This window comes from Lasioglossum baleicum, unplaced genomic scaffold (genome assembly GCF_051020765.1).
Source record: "Lasioglossum baleicum unplaced genomic scaffold, iyLasBale1 scaffold0073, whole genome shotgun sequence".
In the NCBI taxonomy this organism is placed as follows: domain Eukaryota; kingdom Metazoa; phylum Arthropoda; class Insecta; order Hymenoptera; family Halictidae; genus Lasioglossum; species Lasioglossum baleicum.
Genome location: NW_027469133.1, coordinates 695,001 through 702,500, shown reverse-complemented (window position 1 = coordinate 702,500; position 7,500 = coordinate 695,001). Strand labels below are relative to the sequence as shown.

General features: G+C 50.8%; 1 non-coding gene and 1 pseudogene across 1 annotated transcript; both read left to right on the top strand.

Moving 5' to 3' along the window:
• Positions 1-1,037: 1,037 nt before the first annotated feature.
• On the top strand, positions 1,038-1,192 carry LOC143219815 (5.8S ribosomal RNA). The gene has a single exon (XR_013011469.1). It is a non-coding gene; the product is annotated as a 5.8S ribosomal RNA (ribosomal RNA).
• Positions 1,193-2,765: 1,573 nt separating this feature from the next.
• The window catches only part of LOC143219791 (large subunit ribosomal RNA), a 7,504-nt pseudogene continuing 2,769 nt past the window's right edge, over positions 2,766-7,500 (top strand).

Sequence of the window (7,500 nt, the reverse complement as noted above, 5' to 3'; positions counted from 1 at the left end):
AGCCGACTGTGAGTCCCGCTCTCTATTTGTATCGGGTTCGCGTATAACCAAGAGCACGAAACGTTGCTGCGCCGCACGCGGTGTTCGTTGACGACGGAACGTATATTTATTATAATATTATACATTCGCCAGAGCGGACCGGCTCGTGATGCTCGCTTTTGTAAAGCAGTCGTGAGTCTGACACCCTACTCCGTGCGTGTGGCCCAATAGTGCGCATCGCGAGAGCTTGGGACGAATGACCGCTGCCAGAGCCGGCTGTGAGTCCGCTAATCTGTCGAATAAAATAAAAATATGGTAATATCGTTCCGACGAAAAACGGTGTTCCGAGAGGACCGGCCGTGACGCTCGCTATAAAGCCTATGGCGCGATTATTCCCGACGACACCCTACTCTCTGTGTGGCCCAATAGTGCGCGCAGACGAGTTTGGGACGAGAACGGGGATCGCGCCTACGGCCAGAGCCGGCTCGCGAGTCCGCTTGTATCGGAATTTATCGTTGCCTCGAGCACACACAACATTTTATGGAAATGTGTTTTATACGGGAAGTGGACCGGCTCGTGAAGCTCGCTTTTAAAGCAGTCGTGAGTCTGACACCCTACTCCGTGCGTGTGGCCCAATAGTGCGCATCGCGAGAGCTTGGGACGAATGACCGCTGCCAGAGCCGGCTGTGAAGTCCTCCGTTCTCACATCATTCCAAATGAAATGGAAGTGAAGAGGAGAGGAATATTATTACATCTCTGGATCCAGTATCGGGTTGTCTTACGATCCCCGTCGTTTTCAGAGAATATATATTCATCTCCGCGTTTTCCACGTTAACGGTTTTTCAATGTACTGTTCGCCCGGCCGTCGGATACGTGTTGCGTATCTGACGGTTTTTTTTTTCCGTTTCCACGGACGACGATAGTGTCGTCCTTAAAACGACGCCTGAACGAATCTCCTTCGCGCGCTGGTTGGAGCGTTCAGGTACAATGCGTTCTTACGAACCGCAGAACAAGAGACATATACATATATTGATTTGTAAATCAAAAATATATACGATTACCCTGAACGGTGGATCACTTGGCTCGTGGGTCGATGAAGAACGCAGCTAATTGCGCGTCAACGTGTGAACTGCAGGACACATGAACATCGACATTTCGAACGCACATTGCGGTCCACGGATACAATTCCTGGACCACGCCTGGCTGAGGGTCGTTTACGTAACCATAAACTGCTTGCGTTGCTCTTGTAAGTCCCCGCCGTCGCTTACCTCTCCAAATATATTTTTGGAGGGCGCCAAAGAGCGTTTCGGAGTCGGGTTGCAAAGATGCTACGTACGAGCGAATGATGGGCGTTTCGTCGGCGTTTGTCGCGGTTCTGTGAAAATTGCCAATTTTTGCATTGCGTCTTATAAACACATACAAATATATATATATATCTAGTTTCCACGAGAGGCGAAGTAGGGATTGGTATTTCTTACGTTCGGACTTGCGTGAGTGTTTTTACGGTGTCGTGAGTCGTATTGAAAATACGACCGCCCGTAAGGCACCGCTTCGACGAGGATCTCCAAATCTCTCACCTTCTCTGCGAAACGATTCGCCTTGCGGAAAGAAGCGTTTCCACTCATGAACATTTAACGCGCTCCCGACGTCGCCTGAAATGATGCGTATATACGAAAGAGGTATATTTACAAGAGTCTCGCGAGACTACAGAGATGGACACACAAATTATAAAAGAAAGAAAGAATACTGTGTGGCACACAGAGTGTGTGTGGTGTGGCAATGTTAAGCCCCAGGGAGAGAATATGCCTGTGCGTGGATGAGTTTCTTAACTCTACGTTATAATTGCCATACGGCGGAGGGTCGTCGTTGCCGGCGATTTCGACAAACACACATTCCTTTTCGAGTCTTCGAGGGAAGAGACGAAAGAGATCTCTCGTTCTATCGCGAACGCTTTGATGATCGATGGACAGCGGAGCAAAGCGCAGCAATGTGCGGGATGGAGCACGTCGTACTTGATCGGGTCGGAATTATTCCCCGTCGTCGACGTGTCCTCGCTAATCTGTGCGATTGCCATTCCATCGCCACGTTCGCGTTGAATCGTATTGATGACGGCCTATGTGCGTCTTGAGATCTTACTCTCTTTCTCTCGTGTCTCTAATTTGGTTTTGTGTTTGATCGATGATAAATCGTTTCGTGCGCAACGTTTCTGTACCCCCGTGGTTTTTGGTTCAATTATACAAGAAGTAGAGAGAAAAAGAAATCCCACCGGGTTATATGTATTATTATTTTTTTTTTTATAATAATATGTATACTCCTCTATTGGCGAGGCTTATTTCGAACTTGATTGTCACACGACGCAAAAGACACACTTGTGTGTTCACGCACGGAACAGCACCGCGGAGAGAGAAAAGGTATATCCAATGATGAAAACCTTTATGTCGGTCGCCCCATGTCTTTTCTTTTCTTCATTGTCGATTCGTGCGGAACCGCGCGATCTGTCGGTCGTCCAGTCCCCGAAAGTTCTTTTCGACGGACGTTAAAGTTAACCGGCCAGATCGTCTAGCGAGAGTTTCCGATCGACGAGAGATGAAGAAAGAATTATATTGACACTTTGGTGTGGCGCATAAGGCATATATCGGTTTTTTGTTTACCTTTTTCTCTCTTCTGTCGTGTAGTGTTGTTTCGTTTTCTTTTTTTTTCTTTTTTTTTTGTGCTTTGTACGTTTTCGCGAGTACTACTTTTACGCTCTTTCGGCCGAAACACACAAAATTTTGTATCACGTACGACGACCTCAGAGTAGGCGAGATTACCCGCTGAATTTAAGCATATTACTAAGCGGAGGAAAAGAAACTAACAAGGATTTCCTTAGTAGCGGCGAGCGAACAGGAATTAGCCCAGCACTGAATCCCGCGGTTCTGCCGTTGGGAAATGTAGTGTTCAGGAGGGTCAATTTATCCCGAGACGTCGAACCGCGTCCAAGTCCATCTTGAATGGGGCCATTTACCCGTAGAGGGTGCCAGGCCCGTAGCGACTGGTACGCGTTTCGGGAGGACCTCTCCTTAGAGTCGGGTTGCTTGAGAGTGCAGCCCTAAGTGGGTGGTAAACTCCATCTAAGGCTAAATATGACCACGAGACCGATAGCGAACAAGTACCGTGAGGGAAAGTTGAAAAGAACTTTGAAGAGAGAGTTCAAGAGTACGTGAAACCGTTCAGGGGTAAACCTGAGAAACCCAAAAGATCGAATGGGGAGATTCATCGTCGACGAGGCTGGCTTCCGTTGGTGCGCAGATAGCCCGTAATGGGCCACTTCGGTGGTTCCAGTGCGAGGGTACACCATCTTCGGCAAATGTTCCGGTCGCGTAGTCGTGCACTTCTCCCTTAGTAGAACGTCGCGACCCGTTGCGTGTCGGTCTACGGCTCGAGTTGTTGCCTGTCGTGTCGCCTTCGTGCGCACACGGCAGACGCTCGATCGCCTGGCCGGCTGCGTGACGGTACTCTGACGGTATCGGGCCGCAACCAATCCATTTTCGAATGTGTGTGCGTCAGGCCCGCCGCAAGCTCGGTTAGTTTGTCACCCGGATGGTACGGACCTAGCGCCGGCTCCGGGCCTAACCAGCTGTTAGCAGGCGGTGTCCTCGGACTGGCCAAGCTTTGAATTACCGGTCAGCGACGCTACTGCTTTGGGTACTCTCAGGACCCGTCTTGAAACACGGACCAAGGAGTCTAACATGTGCGCGAGTCATTGGGACATGTAAACCTAAAGGCGCAATGAAAGTGAAGATCGTACCTTAGCGTCGATCAAGGGAGGATGGGCCGCGTCACGATGCGGCCTCGCACTCCCGGGGCGTCTCGTTCTCATTGCGAGAAGAGGCGCACCCAGAGCGTACACGTTGGGACCCGAAAGATGGTGAACTATGCCTGGTCAGGACGAAGTCAGGGGAAACCCTGATGGAGGTCCGTAGCGATTCTGACGTGCAAATCGATCGTCGGAACTGGGTATAGGGGCGAAAGACTAATCGAACCATCTAGTAGCTGGTTCCCTCCGAAGTTTCCCTCAGGATAGCTGGCACTCGCTCGTTCTCTTTTGATGAACGTGTGCGAGTCTCATCTGGTAAAGCGAATGATTAGAGGCCTTGGGGCCGAAACGACCTCAACCTATTCTCAAACTTTAAATGGGTGAGATCTCTGGCTTGCTTGGATCAATGAAGCCACGAGATTATATTGGATCAGAGTGCCAAGTGGGCCAATTTTGGTAAGCAGAACTGGCGCTGTGGGATGAACCAAACGCAGAGTTAAGGCGCCTAAGTCGACGCTTATGGGATACCATGAAAGGCGTTGGTTGCTTAAGACAGCAGGACGGTGGCCATGGAAGTCGGAATCCGCTAAGGAGTGTGTAACAACTCACCTGCCGAAGCAACTAGCCCTGAAAATGGATGGCGCTGAAGCGTCGCGCCTATACTCCGCCGTCAGCGGCAAGTGAGGTTGACGTTAGCTTTTTTTAAAGGCGCGTCTTCCATGAAGCTCTGACGAGTAGGAGGGTCGCGGCGGTGTGCGCAGAAGGGTCTGGGCGTGAGCCTGCCTGGAGCCGCCGTCGGTGCAGATCTTGGTGGTAGTAGCAAATACTCCAGCGAGGCCCTGGAGGACTGACGTGGAGAAGGGTTTCGTGTGAACAGCCGTTGCACACGAGTCAGTCGATCCTAAGCCCTAAGAGAAATCCTATGTAGATGAGGTGTCCTAAGAGAGAGCAAAATATCATTTAATGATAAACAAAAACACACACCCATCGGGCGAAAGGGAATCCGGTTTCTATTCCGGAACCCGGCAGCGGAACCGCTTACCAATCGGGCCCTCGTAAGAGTGTTCGTCGGGGTAACCCAAAATGACCTGGAGACGCCGTCGGGAGATCCGGGGAGAGTTTTCTTTTCTGTATAAGCGTTCGAGTTCCCTGGAAACCTCTAGCAGGGAGATAGGGTTTGGAACGCGAAGAGCACCGCAGTTGCGGCGGTGTCCGGATCTTCCCCTCGGACCTTGAAAATCCAGGAGAGGGCCACGTGGAGGTGTCGCGCCGGTTCGTACCCATATCCGCAGCAGGTCTCCAAGGTAAAGAGCCTCTAGTCGATAGATTAATGTAGGTAAGGGAAGTCGGCAAATTGGATCCGTAACTTCGGAATAAGGATTGGCTCTGAGGAGCGGGGCGTGTCGGGCTTGGTCGGGAAGCGGGTCTGGCTGACGTGCCGGGCCTGGGCGAGGTGAACACATTGATGGGAATCCGAGCTCGGTCCCGTGCCTTGGCCTCCCGCGGATCTTCCTTGCTGCGAGGCTTTCGTCTAGAACGATCGTCCTCTTCGGCCGCCATTCAACGCTCAGCTCAGAACTGGCACGGACTAGGGGAATCCGACTGTCTAATTAAAACAAAGCATTGCGATGGCCCCCACGGGTGTTGACGCAATGTGATTTCTGCCCAGTGCTCTGAATGTCAACGTGAAGAAATTCAAAAAAGCGCGGGTAAACGGCGGGAGTAACTATGACTCTCTTAAGGTAGCCAAATGCCTCGTCATCTAATTAGTGACGCGCATGAATGGATTAACGAGATTCCCTCTGTCCCTATCTACTACCACCAACTGGGTGGCAGAGACGTCCCCAAAGACCCGGAAGATCCTGTTGAGCAGGAACCGGGTCTTCATAGGATTCAACGCCCACGGCGTTAGAGATTATATAGCGGCGAGTCGTTGCTTCAAATGCCAAGCATTTGGGCACGTCTCAAAGCACTGCAAGGCAAAGATTGACACATGCGGGCACTGTGGCAAAGACGGGCACGTCTATAAGGACTGCCCGACAATTAAAGAGAAACCCACTTGCATTAACTGCAAGAGAGCGGGAAAGCCGGCCAATCACGGCCTTAGAGACAAAAACTGTCCAGCGTACAAGTACGCCATAGAAAAGTGCCTTAGTCGCACAGACTTCGGCAATGATGAAAACACATGAGACCACTACTTTCATACCACCCTGACGATCCTCGCAGGCGATACCCCAACAACCGGGTATTGTGATCGTAGGGTGTAACCGGCGAAACGGCCTGAAAACCGCGCCCAACCTGCTAGAGACTGAGCGTTAAGCTGGTAACTCCGCCTCCTCGTGGCCCCCGCTGGAAACGTCCCTGCGTCGGTTACCATGCTGACCTGGGGACGGCCAAGCGAGTTACTTTCCGTATGGAACAGTCTACCCTATTGATGATCCAGAAATGGTGAGAGAGGGGTTTTTCCAAGTTCAGTCCATGTCATCTACGGACTTACCCTTCGCAGTAGTGTTGCTCTTCGGAGCATCGCTAAAGCAGATAGCACTAAGTGTTATCTGCTGCGTATGCCTGTACGGCGAGGAAGCGTACCCGATGCTGCCTTCGAGGTGGCCGGGTTTACACTAATGTCCCTATCTACTGGGTCCTAGAAGGTCCAGGGTTTTATTCCCTGGTGCGCCAACCCCTCCTCCAAGTGGTAGGACCTGGACACCCTCGGGTGACGAACGGGGCTCTGGTTGGAAGTGCTCTTACGTGAGTGATCGCTTGCGATCACCGTGGCACTCGCAAAATCGGAAAACTCCTCGCCGTGGCAACGACCCACCGGAGCGTAACCCGGTGGTACGTCACGGGAGTGAGACCGAGGGTCTTACCTTAATTGTGTGTCGGACCGCGGGGAGAAAAACCCCTCAACAAATCCCGACCTCTAAGCCGGAGACCGCGGTGAAAGAGGGTCGACGTTCCTTGCACGACCGTCGATGATCGGTGGGAGCACTGATCGCCTAGTGGCTAAACCTCAGGACTAAGGCGAACCCTGTTGTATAAGCCTTCTCCCTGGAAAGGGCGTCACCCGGGGAGTGACTGTTTTTCGTCCCGACTCGTGGGAACAACTATGAATAATTCGAACAAAACTAAAAACCAAAAACAAAAAACAAACAAAAAGACGGAAGGTGGAGAGAAAGTAACGAAGGCCGGGGGAAAAAAGGAGGCGAGAAAAGAGAAAGAGAAAGTAAAGGAAGCGATCGTAGAACTGGAGAACTCGGACTCTGAGTCCGAGCACATCTCCGAAAATGAAAACGACTCAGAAATGGAGTTTGAGAGCAACACTGAGCAGCTGCGTTCTGACCAAACACTGCGGCAGTCTCAGGAAACAAATATAAAAGGGAAAAAGAAGAGGAACAAACAAGAACGTTCTAGCGACTCAGACAGTCAATCTGAGTTGCAACCAAAGAAAGTACAAAAGGAGGAGCAGGATGAAGATGAGATGTACGAAGACCTGTCTATCATAGAACACTACAAAGTCAGACACGTGTACATGGAAATGCGAAATTTCCATATCTTAAACGACATAATGATACCCGATTCATTGATCCCGGAATTTGAGTCAATAAATAGAAATATACTAAATCAGACCATTGAGCTAGGCTCGATTTTGAGGAGTGCGAGAAGGATAAGAAACGATGAAAAAGAGACCAAAATAAAATACCAAGAGAGCCTGGAGAGGGCCA